We start from the raw sequence: 14,824 nt of genomic DNA on the forward strand, positions 1-14,824 counted from the left end.
GTATGTAAACAGACAAGGGGGAACCAGGAGTCCTTCAATATCCCTGGAAGTGAGCCTTCTGTTCAGGTGGGTGGAATGTCATCTTCAAGCGCTTTCAGCAACCCACTTTGTAAGAATGTGATTGCCACCTCATCTGAGTGGCACTAAATATCAGACTCAATGTTTACACTTTAGAGATGCTACCCCAGAAGTGGAATCCTGTTAGGAACATTTTAAGTGAAAGCAGTCAAGATGGGTAAAAAATACCTGCCTGGTTCATCTTTTTAAAGAAAACATCTAACAAGACTTGAATTTTGTTTCTTATTGAGGAAGTGGTGTATGTTAGACATTTTTCTTGCCAGCCTTGGCCTACTACATCATCTGTTTTGACCAGGCTGTCTAAAGAACTCACCTAGCCATGTCAGAGATTCTAGTACACAGAAGTTATACATTTGCTTTCTGATTATAAAGGAAGCAGGTACCATGGAAGATGAGAAGCCAAAGGGTCAGGGAACACATGCCCACTGTGTCCTTGTTATGCTGCCCAGAGTACTATCACCCAAGAAACTGCGAGGAGAGGAAGAAGAGATGGAGAAGAACCCGGAAGGAAGCTAAGGCACAAAGGGGAACTGAATGGGAACCTGGGGGAAATGGGGAAGAGAGAGAGATGGAGAAGAACTTAAGGGAAAATGAGAGAACACATAGAGAGGAATCCAAGGACGGGGGATACGAAGGGTTCGGGTGGAGGAGGAGGATATGGAATGTTTCCCGTGGGGCTGTAGTTTGGAGCTGGAGAGGAACCTTGGAGAGGAGTGGGGAGACAGAGATGAATTTAAGGGGGAAGGAGATGGAGAAGCACCAGAAAACGTAGAGGAGAAGATAGAGACAGAACTGGGAATGGGTGAGCGATGCTGCCCATGTATGTCAGGTATGAAATTCAATCAAATTTATTTTACTGTGTATTATGAGACTGAAAAATCAGGCAACTGTACATCCTGCTCTTTCTTAAATTGTTGCCTCGGATATCCATCCACTAAGCTATTCATGTCAGCGATTCATTGTACCTTTATGGCATTTATTTTATGGTACCCTCATTTACAGGTCCACATAAATGCCAAAATAAACAAATGCAATAATTGGAAAGCACATTAAGGTTACCATTCAGTCAAAGAGCTAAGATTTCCAATTCTGCAGAAGTATTGCACCAACAGGTTCCAAGGAAAAATGGAGTTTGCTAATAAATCTAAGGAGCTGCAATGGAGAGGATAAATGATTTTGTTAAATAATTATCCTTTTCTTCCCTGAGATCTAATGAGTAAAGATCTTAAAACAACAGTCAAGAAAGATGGCTGCGGTGAAAGGAAAAATCAATAGGGCAATCAAATGGGTTTACAAGACCTTGGGGCTCTGGTTCTATTTCTGCAAACATACATCATGAAAAAGGCAGCATTGTTTTTTAGGAAATAAATATACCGAAATAGAGCCTTTTTCTTTGTTATAAAAGAATATTTTAATAGCCACTTCAATGTTCACATATAAAGACTAGCGTATTGTGGACCATTTGCCCGAGGTAATGGTCCATCATGTAGGATTCACAGAGCCTTCCTCACAAAAGAACTTGTTCCTATTTTGTCCCTATGGAAAACATCTTTACTGAATAAGGTCCCTAAAAGGTCAGATATGCTAAGAAGTTAATATTTAATAAGCTGGTAAGATGCAAAAAAAAACAACAACCCAGGGAAAGTTACAGTATACATGGAATTTTTGCTGGATATGCAGTAGGACTTATGCACACATTTCTGCTGCTGATATACTCAGAAAAAGTTGCACGCATAGGGTTATCAGGAATAATTAGGAGAGTTATATTTCCAATCAGACTGCTGTAAGCAAAATTTAGCCAGAAAGTGCTCAGTAGAAGGTGAATTTTAAAAGCACAGCATGTGTCAAAATCGAGAAATGTGCACGCATCTAGGGTTTGCACATGCCTGCTGTATTTGAAAGGTCACCTATATGTTGTGCGCACATCTCACTCAGAATCAAAAGGGGGCATGGCGTGTGGGTGAGAAATGGGTGAGGCAAGGGCATTCTGGGATGAAGCCAAGAGATATGTACGCAAGTAGTTACACGCCTGGGCGCGTGCCCAGGTCAACTGCTGCATAACTTTTCTTCTGCTATGGAAAAGGTGTACGTTTAAATAAAAAAGCCACTCCTGAGGGGTTTAAAGGAACTGGGGTAACTGGGGGGAGTGCAGGCTATTAAACCAGGGAGGTTTGGAGGACCTAGCTCTACACTAGTTGAACTTGTGGACGAACCAGTGAAACCAGTCTTTGTGTGGATGCATACCGGTTATACATTTCACTGATTTATGCAGCTGAAACCTGATTTGCATAGTTGGGCATGCTTACTTGCAAAATTAGGTGTACACATATGCGCATAGAGGCTATTTTATAATGTACGTGCATATGTGCGCCAATGTTATATATAATCGCCGCGTCCCTCGGCACGCACTGATGCATATGTTTCGATGTGTGCCCGTTTGAAAGTTATCGGCCCTGTGTACTCACTAGCTATATTTTAGACCTACTGTCGGAATGCCTCCATCCATGCTCCTGTTTGTCCAGTTAAAACATTGTGTGCACAAAATGTAAACGGTTTGCAGGAATACATTTAAAAAAAGTTTCATACACAAAATCTTTGAATATCAAACTTTGGCCTGATTTCCTAAGCTGATATATTGGTGGCTTTGTAGTCTTACCAAACATTTGTCCCTATTTTCCATCAACTGAGAGATTTTTGCATTTTATGATCCTCCCAGGTGTTGGCTATACCCTCTGTTTTTTGTATTGGTCAAGCTCCCCTTTATAAACTGGATTGAACATGCTCAAATTGTGTTGGCTGTAGTTTTGGAAAAGGTTGGAGTTTTTGTGCTGTGGTCTCCGTAGGCCCCACAGCCTACGGAGAAAGCCTATCTTTTGTGACCTCACGAACCAGGAGAGTTTTTACCTTTTGTGGAGAGAAGTGGAGAGAACAGATTTTTGCCTTGCAGAGTTTTGGGCCTGTTACTTTGTGACCTGACCAGCCTTGAAGGGATGCCCCTCTTCCTGGAAGGAGCAGGATTGAGAGTGCTCAGGAGAGTTATTGGGTCGCATTTTTTGTTGAACACTGCATGGTTTTGTTGCCTCGCTTTTGAGACTTGGTTTGCAAGAGGACAACCTAAATGAGTACCCAAATGGACACTGAGAGTGAGCATTGATAGACTGTGCGAGACACCCATCCCCAATGCCATAGACTCCCAGGGTTTAGATCCTCCTCCTCACTGGTGGAACCCTGGCACCCAGGGGTCAGAAGCATGCATGCATGTGAGAAAGGTTAGCGGTTTGGGATGGTGAGAAAGTCTCTGGGCATTGCTGTAACCTCTGGATTAGGGAATCTAAAAGTAAGAGAGGGTTTCACTTATTTTGTCCATAAACACAGAAGGGGAGAAAAGCCTTAGGAAATTAAGCCCAAATTGTGTCCATGAGAAAAATGCTAAGCACATCTTAATATAACGTTATATCTGTGTTATAGTGTGTAGTGCACTGACGATGCAGCAGGCACAATAAACGTTTTTAGCAGAAGGCATAGGGATGACTGGCCTTAACCAATTAGCCTGATATTTGTGACACAATTGCAGCATTGCTCTCTTCTTTAAAGGCAGGGAGAAAAAAGTGGAATTAGATTCAGGTGATAGCCAACACTAGGCCCCAACTTTTTACGGTCTGATATGCAGACATTAGGGATAAAGCACAGGATTACTTCTATGACCAAGTCCAAAAACCAAAGTATGTTCAAGCAGCGTTGTCTAAATTATCATGAAGGCTGCTCACCCTGTAAAAACAATTTTGTAGTGTGTTTGACAGTTGCTTGGTTTAGATTGTAAATATTGCCACCCCTAACATAAGGCTTGGGGGTAACCAACACGGAGTGGCAGTTACTACCATAAGAAACTTGCTGGGCAGATGTTCTTTTTCTGCCGTCATTCCTATGTTAAATTATCACACAGTCCAGATACAGGATAGGAAATAAAGTTTGTTCTTATAAAAGGTAAATAGAAACCATAATTTGTTGCCTTATGGTTACTCTCATTCTATATATTTTCCATTTAAACTAGAGAATATAATGCTACTTTAATGGGACACTAATGACATATCACAGGGTTTTGATGCATGGCCCTAGCAGACTGTAAGAAATCAATTGCAACACCCAGGAAGTACATAAAAATCCTTTAACACATACACTAGACTGTTATAAAATTTCCTTTACTATATGGGGTTTCTGTGATGCAAGTTGTACTACATTTCCTATTTCTGAGTTGTCACATCTGTTTTGCTGTTATCATTGGTCTTAACCTGATTTATGCATATCCTGCATCTTGTTTGTGATGATAGGTCTTTTAAGGTTTCTGTTGTCTTACTTGCTTACTATGGGGTCAATTTTATAACACGAGTACGCATGTGTGGGCGGCCCGCGACTTGCACGTGCGGGGGGGAGGATTTTATAATCTATGCACGGCGATGCAATCGGACCTCCCCCAGTTCCCTCCCAGTCCGCTCCAATTAAGGAGCTTACTTCATCTGAATAGGTGAAATAAGTTCCGCGCGCCAGCTAGCTGCCGGCGCGCGCTTCCCCTGGACAGGGCCTAATGACCCTTTTCCCTCGGCTGGCACTTGTGCACGTACAGGGCTTTATGTGCGTGGCCGGGCCCGTAGTAAAATGTGTGCTGCACGCGCAAGGCCGGCCACGCAAATAAACCCCAGTTTTTACGCGCGTAGGCCTTTGAAAACTCACTTGCATGTGTTTTGGTTTTTTTTTAAACATTGTTTGAGCTTTTGTAGAAAAGAGGGCAATGAAATTTACGTAAAATTGATTGATTTTTTACTGAGGAAAATCAAGTGCTGTGATTTGTCAGACAGCGTCCGTGGCAAAATCCTTTACTGCTCTGTTGACCCATTGTGGCATTAAGCAATGGCAAGGTAGCTTTGACAATGCCTGAGGACATCATAGTGTACACCACTGAAATTTCAAATCAATACAAAAGGACTATTATAATCAATTAATCAATGCAATTGTTTTTCTCTTGAAAGCATTATAAGAGGAAAGGAACAATCATATCTCACAATTACCTTAGGAAACCAATCTGTAAAACAATATAAGAACACTAAGTCCCATTGACACAAAGGGGGCAATTTTCAAACTGTCTGCATTAGGGCATGGCTTGAGTGTTCATTTTCCTGTGGGCTTTGCACTGATTCTCAACCTGAAAAGCACATGCGCATTTTCTCTTTGAAAATTGCAATGGGTACAAAGTGAACGTGGTGATTCACCCTTGCTTTTTGTGCAGGTAGTGTAGCTGAAAAGTACACACGTCAATGTGAAAGAGCAGTCTACGAGTGTACCTTTTCTCTTAATACCTAAAGATGTCCCCAGGCTAAATGTCTGCATGGTTTGGGATGTCCAGACTTTTGGCCACATTGAGGGTGGATAATTTTCAGAGAGTCAATTAACTTTAAAAATTGGCCAGGAAAACCCCACATTTTTACTTTGCTACCCCACTGAATGGCTATGGATATGAGCATATATCATATACGAGCAGGTTATAAAATACAGTAGTAAGTGTGTGTGCCCATATACATGCATATATGGGAACACGTGCATGCAGCTTTTAAAGATTTCCTCACTGCCAGTGAGGAACAAGTTTACCAGAATAATTTTATCTGTGCAACTTCTGTATATATTGGCTAAAGATACCCAGATAAACTTGCTGCTCACTAGATTACGCAATATGGACCTACATGTGTCTTCCTCTTTTTATAATTTCACTTTAAGACATTTAGAAATATGACACCCAAGTACTCAATCTGGATACAAGCACTAATAAAATAACACAGTTCTATTGACTGAACTTGTGGATATTCTATGTTTAAAAAAAGAGAATGTTTCATTTATATTATTTATTTCTTCCACTTTAGAATCAATCACTTTACTAATTTATTCTCCAATTTCTCTATAAATCAAAGAATTTTGAAGACCTTTAGCAGAATTATTGGGAAGGAGTAATTCATATAACTTTCTTTATTTCTTCAGCGCTACTTACAGTACAGTAGATGGCACTAGTACTCCTAATAAGCAAACTGACTTTTCATTACTATGACACAAACCATTTCATTTTAGTTTAGACCAGAAGGCTCATCTGCATATCATTCCCAGCAGCCCCAAGGAGAGGACTCCAGAGGTCACCGTGACCGATCCAGGCATTCAGGCTTCACAACCCCAGCTTCCAGAGGAATCACACCCCTTGCAGAAGAGGACTGGAAGGCTCATCTGCATACTGTTCCCAGCAGCCTCTGGGAGAAGACTTCAGAGGTCACTATGAGCAGTCCAGGCTTTCAGGCTCCTCAAACTTCCTTACTAGATATTTATTACAGATTTTGTACAGAAAGAATTTAATTCAAACCAAGAGTCGATAAGGTGGGAAACTAGGTAGATATAATTAGACTAATTGTAGTGTTTTGAGGGTCAGCAGCAGGCAAATATAAAATAAATCAATTGATTAAAAGTACTTTAGATTGGCTTTATATCCCTACTCCCTTACAAATTTTAACTTTATGAGAAATCAACAAAATTAAGATGGAAATAACAGTCCAGGAGTCAGAGGAGGGCCTCCTAGTCTTTTGCACTGAGTGCCACATGTATGATTATCTCTCATCTAGTGAGCTGTTGTACGTGTGCATTAGATAGAGCGGCAGACCCAGAAGAGCTAAGGTAGACAGAGAGGTATATAGAGGAGACCTTCAGGGACATAGCAGAGAAGACATACCTCTAATCAGGCAGCCCCTGTGCTGCCTTGGAGAATAAAATTCACCTGGAAGGAGAGCATCAGCTTGATGAAGCAGGAAGCAATCCTGTAGCTAGGTCCTGCCCTCAAGGTGATGTAGTATCCTCTCGCACCGAGGATAGGTCTCCAGAGGCACGTGCCAAGGAGGGAAGGGTTAGGACAGCTATTGTAGTTGTTGATTCTATTATTCGAATGGTTGATAGCTGGGTGATTGGTGGATGTGAGGATCGCCTGTTAACTTGCCAGCTTGGTGCAAAGGTGGCGGACCTCACGCGTCACATAGATAGGATTTTAGATAGTGCTGGGGAGGAGCCAGCTGTCTTGGTCCATGTGGGTACCAATGACATAGGAAAGTGCAGAAGGGAGGTTCTGGAATCCAGATTTAGGATTTTAGGTAAAAGGTTTAAATGCAGAATTTCCAGGATAGCATTCTCAGAAGTGTTCCCCGATACACATGCTGGTCCCCAGAGGCAGGCAGAGCTCCAGAGTCTCAATTTGTGGATGAGATAATGGTGCAGGGAAGAGGGTTATAGGTTTGTTAAAAACTGGGTATCATTTTGGGGGAAGGAGAGCCTTTTCTGAAAGGATGGGCTCTGCCTTAAACAGAGTGGAACCAGGCTGCTGGCACTAACCTTAAAAAAGGAGATAGCACAGCTTTTCAGCTAGATGATGGGGACATTCGATAGTAGCTCAGAAGCGCATGGTTCGGAGTGATGTATCTTTGAATGATATTGAGAGATCTCACTGCTTTATAATATATTTATAAATGACCTGGAAATTGGAACAACAAGTGAGTGATCAAATTTGCTGATGACACAAAATCATTCAAAGTTGTTAAATCATAAGAGGATTGTGAGGAATTGCAAAAGGACCTTGCAAAAGTGGGAGACTGGGCAAGCAAATGGCACATGAAATTTAACATGAACAAGAGTAAAGTGCTACACTTAGGGAAGAGTAAACCAAATTATAGCTACACTGCAAGGTTCCACAGTAGGAATCACCATTCAGGAAAAGGATCTAGGTGTCATCATTGATAATACTTTGAAATCTACTGCTCAGTATGCAGCAGCAGCCAAGAAAGCAAATAGAATGCTAGGGAGTATTAGGAAAGGAATGGAGAAAAAAAAACAACAGAGAATATCATAATGTCTCTATCACTCTGGTACATCCTCATCTTAAGTACTGTGTGCAGTACTAGTCACCACATCTCAAAAAAGATATAGCAGAATTAGAAAAGATACAGAAAAGAGCAATCAAAGTGATAAAGGAGATGGAACAATTCCCCTATGAGGAAAGGTTAAAGAGGTTAGGCCTCTGCAGCTTGAAGAAGAGATGGCTGAGGGGAGATATGATAGAGGTTTATAAAATAATGAGTGGAATGGAAAAAGTAAACATTAATCAGTTGTTTACTTTTTCAAAAAGTACGAAGACTAGGGGACACAAAATAAAGTTACTAGGTGATACATTTAAAACTAATAAAAGATGATTTTTTTTTTCCTCAGCGCATAATTAACTCTAGAATTCATATCCAGAGGATGTGGTGAAAGCTATTAGTATAGCTATGTTTTAAAAAGGTTTGGACACGTTCTTGGAAGAAAAGTCCATAAACCATTATTAAAGTGGAATCTATCTACCCCTTGGGATCCTGCCAGGTACTTATGACCTGGATTGGTCACTGTTGGAAACAGGATACTGGGCTGGATGGACTTTTGATCTGATCTAGCATGGCAAGTATTATATTCTTATGTAATAGTTGTGATTGCATGACATCTAAGCTTTCCATATGAAAGAGTGCAGGATGTGAGGGGAGGGGCAAACAGAGATCCCAGGGTTCATTGTTGGAAGGAGAAGTGTCAGAGCATGAAATTTAGTACATATTTCAAACTGGGATTTGGAAGTACAGGTAGCTAGAAGAAGGGTTATATGTAAAGGGGCTAAAGCATTTCCAAAAATCTTTAGTCATTTGCATGTAAAGCCAGCTAGGTTTAACGTGTAACATTAGGAATCTTCCAGAGATGGGACGTTCAGGAGGCGCTAGTTTTGGGTTGAGTAATAGAAGGGTCCATTCCCCGAGTGGATGGGTGAGCCATGGCGATATAAAAAAGGGGAGGATTTTCGAGTGATTGCTTGGGAAGTGTTGTGGTTTTGAGCTGGCGGGACATGTTGAAGGGAGCATGGGAGAGGCAGCCAAGGGCTGAGCTCTGTCTGGGATCTGAGGTTCTACAGAAGAGGGCAGTTCAAGATTCAAACCCCTAAAACCACAGGGAGAGGATTGTTCTCAGATAACATACAGCCAGTAAGTAACACTGGGTACAAAAGGAGGAATTTCATAATTTTCATCTGGATCTAGAGGAAGAAAGGGCCTTTGGGAAGAACGGGGAACACCTGTTGGCTGGCCAATACTGTAGCAACCTAAGCAGATTGTGTATGATGATCTTTTGGACTGCTTTGCTTTGTTTTTGTTCCTGTTTTTCCTGCATTTCTTGGCCTTCTGGATATTGCTGGGCCATTAAGGAACTGTATGACATTTGGAACATAAAATGCGTTGCAACTCTTTTTATTTCCTTTTGTGGTGATTCCCTGGGCCTCACGGGGAGAGGTAGGTACTCTCGTGGTACTTCTCTGTCACACTATAAATCATGAGATTTGGGAAGGTTTTTCTATTTAAGTTTTATTCCCTTCATTGAGATAAATAAAATGATTGACTTTTGCCTTTGTATTACATGCTAGATCTGTGAGAGCTAAAGTGAGCGAACTTTATGATTTAATTACAGGTAAAAGGATGGATCTGATGTGTTTGTGCCACTGACTTGCTTACACCCGCAGTAATCTGACCCTTCAAATTATGTTATTTACACCAGTCCCAGAGAGGGGACAAGTTATCCGGCCAAATGCTGACTTTTCAACATTTACCCCACTTACCCGGCTAAAGTCTAGCCAGAAAACTTATCTGTCTAAAATGTAGCCGCATTATGTAGGGGTGTTCCAGAGCAGAGTTACGTTCACTGGCTAAGTTATCCAGCTAACTCAGATATTCAAGAAAGTCTGATAATTTATCTGGCTAACTCTACTCATGCTGTAGAGTAGCTCTATAGATAGCCAGATAAACTTATCCAGCTAACTTTAATAGAGCCAGCTATATTCAATAATGCAGCTGCACCAGTGAACATCCCTCTAAAGCTAGCTGGGTGAGTTTATCTGGCTATTGTTGCACAGGGCTGGTGCTAGCGTTTTTGCTGCCCTGTGCGAAAAATTACTGCCCTCTCCCTCCCCCCCTCAAATTCATTCAATGTCTGTCCCAGGCCCATGAAATAAAACCCAGCTCCTTCCTGCAATCTATATTTTTAAAAACTGACAAGCGCCCCCCCCCCCCCCCAAACCCATATTTGGGAAGGGTATTAAGTACCCTACAGCCTTGCAAACACCCCCACCCCCACACACTCCCACACCCTTTACAGACACACACCATTAAATTATGCATTTATAACAAATTTTACATGAAAAAGAACATTCAAAAGTAGTTTTCTGAGACAAAAATATCACTTACAGCTGTATATTATATTTACATGCACTCCTGTGGTGCCAACCAGAAAACTCTGCAAAAAAAGACACTTGGAACTCCTATGGAATTAGATTTTTTTCTATTACGTATTGGGTGTGAGCTTGGCCCTCAGAAAGCCATGAATAAACGGAATTACCATTACAATATAGTAAGCCTCCCATACCAAAACAACCCTAACAACCTTATCTATGAAAAAGCAACCAGGCCCTTGAACACCAATAAAACTCTTTTAAGGAAACTAAACTGCTAAAGATCCCTACACAGAAATTACATGCCCACAAAATACCTCACCTCAGTTACATATACAGAACACAGGGAGACCCTGACCACAATCAGAATAAACAGATCAGAAAGTATTAACAGAAACGTGCTGAGAAGAACTGAACTGGAACCCACAACAAGCCAGTCTGTACATGAAGAGCAACAATGGAAAAACAGAAACATTACCATTCTTCATAAAACATTAAATAATAAAATCAAGAAATACAAAACATCATTCATAATAGTAAAATCATATTCATAAAAAGAATACTTCAAAAGAGTTAGGGCTAGATTTTAAAAGCCCTGCACGCGTAAATCCTCCCGGATTTACGCGCACAGGGCACTCGCGTGCCAGTGCGCCTATTTTGCATAGGCCGCCGGCGCGTGCAAAGCCCTGGGATGCGCGTAAGTCCCGGGGCTTCGTAAAAGGGGTAGGAGGGGGCATGTCCGGAGCATGTCCGGGGTCCGGGGGCGGGTCCGGGGCGTGGCGACGGTTCGGCGGCGGGCCGGGAGGGCGGTCCCGAGTCTCCCGGCACTGTGGCCTGTGCCGGGGGATGCGAGGCGGCAGGCGTAACTCGCCCAACAAAGGTAGGGGGGGATTTAGGTAGGGCCGGGGGGTCGGTTAGGTAGGGGAAGGGCAGGGAAGGTTGGGGGATGTGGAAGGAAAGTTCCCTCCGAGGCCGCTCCGATTTCGGAGCGGCCTCAGATGGAACGGAGGCAGGCTGCGCAGCTCGGCGCGTGCAGGCTGCCGATTTTGCGCAGCCTTGCATGCGCCAACCCCGGATTTTATAAGATATGCGTGGCTACGTGCGTATCTTATAAAATCCGTCGTACTTTTGTTCGCGCCGGTTGCGCGAACAAAAGTACGCGCGCATACTTTTTAAAGATCTACCTCAGCATGAATAGAATATCAAACATTTCCGAAACACCAATAAAATATTTCAAAATATCTGATGAATAAAAAATCCAATAATTAAACAATGTTCTAGTCCCCCCCCTAAAAAATTAAATATTTTGAAAGAGCAGAACCAAATTACCCCCAATTATTAAAACTAATAAGGATTAAAACATCTTCTCTCCATACCTGAGATCTGATTTCTAATCATCCTCGTCATGATTTTTGTGATCTTAGCTTTGATCTTTCTTTTTAAGTTAAAGCAAATTTCAGTTGAACACCATTGTTGGTGTGTTTTATTCATGATTGCTTTTTCCTTCATGAAGAGAGTGGGATAAGTCATTTCAGATATCAGGAAAAGGCAAGGGCAAGGTGGGAAACGTTCTTTTGTGGATTGGGGGTGGGAAGGCTGCACATATTTTATCTTCTCTCTCACACCACATGTACAATAACACATTCATTCTCTCACACACTCCGTCTTTCTATTCCATGTTACTGTTGCTAGTAATAGCAGTATCTATTTTCTAAGTCAACTTAATTAATAGCAGGTAATGGACTTCTCCTCCAAGAACTTATCCAATCCTTTTTTAAACACAACTATACTAACTGCACTAACCACATCCTCTGGCAACATCTAGTCATTTTAGACATCTCATGATCTTAAAGACCTCTATCATATCCCCCTCAGGGGATAGAATGAAGAATGAAGAAGTAGTGAGGTAGAGGGGTAAGATAGAAGTCACAGTAGAGGCATTCAGGTTAAAAGGAGGGAATGAATGTCCATGAAGGAGGAAGAAGGAGGAATGGATAACCACCTGGGCAGGAGATGTTGCTAAATTTTTAAAGCTGATTTGTCAACCCTATTATAAATCCTGTTTTATGGTTCATCCATCCTGTAGATGTTACAGAAATCCAAAAACCAAAAATAGAGAGGGAAAAATGTATTTAATTTACTTGAATAATTACAGTATATTCATTAAACAAAAACAATCACTATACTGAGGAAAGATGGTACCAAGACAAATGTTCCTAACTTGTAATCCACTGTCTCTCACCTGCAATGGGCCCCAGACAGTATCAGCCTCACCGGCACTGCAATTATAATCATTTACCATCTCCTCATAAACTAACTATATATCCCACTTCTTTATTGTGCTTCTTTATTATGCAAAAAACCTAAATTGTTATTTGACTAATTAACTCAATGTTTTTGTTTAAATTTTGATCGCATTAAAATAAAAAAGACTTAGCTCCAGCCAAGGCGTTCAAAAGTTACCCAAAATGGACCATGTTTCGGCCATCAAGCCTTCATCAGGTGAAAACTTTAGCCGTCACTCCCAAATAGACGGCATCACATTTACTCCCCTGTCCAAAACGACTGGAAAGATATCTGCTTAGGAACCCTAACAGGTTAATGGTGCCGCCGCCGCATATAGTGATTGTTTTTGTTGAACGAATACAGTTGTTCAAGTAAATTAAATACGTTTCCCCCTCTATTTTTGGTTTTGGATTATACTTAGGGAGGAGTTGCTTCTGCGTTTGTGATTTTGAATCAGATGTTAATGAAATGGCATGTATGTGAGTAGCTTCATATTTAGTCAAACTCCTGTTAAATCAATGGAGATGTAAATTAAGTGACAAATAGGGGTATGCAGGCTAAAAAAATGTAATTTTGTTTAGTTTAATTTTAGTGGGAAGGTTCTTGTCTGAATTCTGTTTTGTTGGGGGCTTTTTCTTTATTTTTTCTTTAGTTTCAGCAAATAGTGCATGCTATTCAGAAACATGCACCAAAAATGAAAGAAGAAGAATAATATGAAACAATTGACAATTGTCTGTCATTTCAATTAAAAACACATCTCTGTTGACATGATTCAGTAGATTTCTAAATTAAGAATGCATTGAGGATGCTCCAATGTATATTGTATGTTTCTCTTAATATTTCTAGTATCCTTTCAAAAATGCCTAAATAGTTTTCATGACTGAGCAGAATTATGAAAATTTGATATTCTTTCTTGAGTGCTTTGATTTTTGTCTAGCTAGATTCTATTCCTCTTTGGATCTAAAAATATAGCAGACTCTATTTCTATCACTATGAAGGTTTGTAGGTGTTTTTGGTAAGTCTTCAGAATGCTTCTGTGGCGTTGAGCCATGTAAGCAGTTTCAAAGGATAATTCCATTGTATTCCGCTTTTGCGTGAACATTTTCCTTTCAAAAAGGCAGTTAATAAATCCTAATAAATAAATACACATTAAATACAAATTTAATGAGGCAGTATAGTGAATGAAGTATGAGTAAGTGGTTTTGGTTTCCTACCCTTATGTTATGTGTCATCAGCAGCTGTTCATTTCCAGCTGTTGATGACATCAGGAAAGTGATTCTGCATAGAAGGAAAGAGATATTGAGGGCAGGATGTGCTGTGATGAAGTAGATAAGGTATTATGTGATTTGGAGTGGGGTATGTTGTAAAAACCTGCAGGAAGAGGATTTGCTTGTTTTCCTGAGATATATAGGGCTTCTGACCTGCTTTTATTTATTTATTTATTTTTTACATAGGATGTTAATTGTATTTGCCAAAGCAGATGGGTAACTTTGTGCTTGAAATTTCTATAAGCCCTGAATTTGGATGAATTGAGCCAGGATTCGGGTATTAATTATTAGATCTCTTGCTTCACAGCACCAGTTTTTGGATGCCTCTGTGTGTATGCAGAGGGCCAGATTTAAGGACTGGACAAAATTAAGGAAAAAAAAATGTGCAAAAAGCTTGCAAGTCAATTTGACTCCACAACTTTGAAAAAATGCAGCTTTTGACCACAGCTTCAATTTCTAGTAACTTCAGAAAGTGAAAACATTTCACAGAAAAAGTATGTAATAAAACAAATATCAGATTTTGTACAAAGTTTCACTTGCACTATTTTCACTTTGGGATTTTTTTCCCTTCTAGAGGTTGCAAGAAACTTAAAGACTTGAGAAAAAGATGTAACACTGCAAAACAATGCAACCATTTTTTAATCCTCCTTCTGCTCTATTCTTTAATCTGGCTCTTTGAGTCAAAGACAGTGGAGGCAGGTGCAACAGAAAACTACAATTCTGAACGGAGAAAATGGAATTTATATGTAAACACGGCGGGTTTAGTAGATCATAAACCCAAAATGCCAAGAGAAAGATGGAGAAATTGCAGAGAAAAAAAAAGATCCCTGATTGCATTATCTCTTCAGTTTTCTCCCTATCCTTTTTGGGTGATTTGGGATCATAA

The 14,824-nt window shown here is 40.6% G+C and overlaps 1 protein-coding gene across 1 annotated transcript in view; it reads right to left on the bottom strand.

Moving 5' to 3' along the window:
* The window catches only part of DLGAP2 (DLG associated protein 2), a 511,962-nt gene that overhangs the window by 118,910 nt on the left and 378,228 nt on the right, over nucleotides 1–14,824 (bottom strand). The window lies entirely within an intron of this gene.

The sequence above is a fragment of the Rhinatrema bivittatum genome, chromosome 3 (assembly GCF_901001135.1).
Source record: "Rhinatrema bivittatum chromosome 3, aRhiBiv1.1, whole genome shotgun sequence".
Classification (NCBI taxonomy): domain Eukaryota; kingdom Metazoa; phylum Chordata; class Amphibia; order Gymnophiona; family Rhinatrematidae; genus Rhinatrema; species Rhinatrema bivittatum.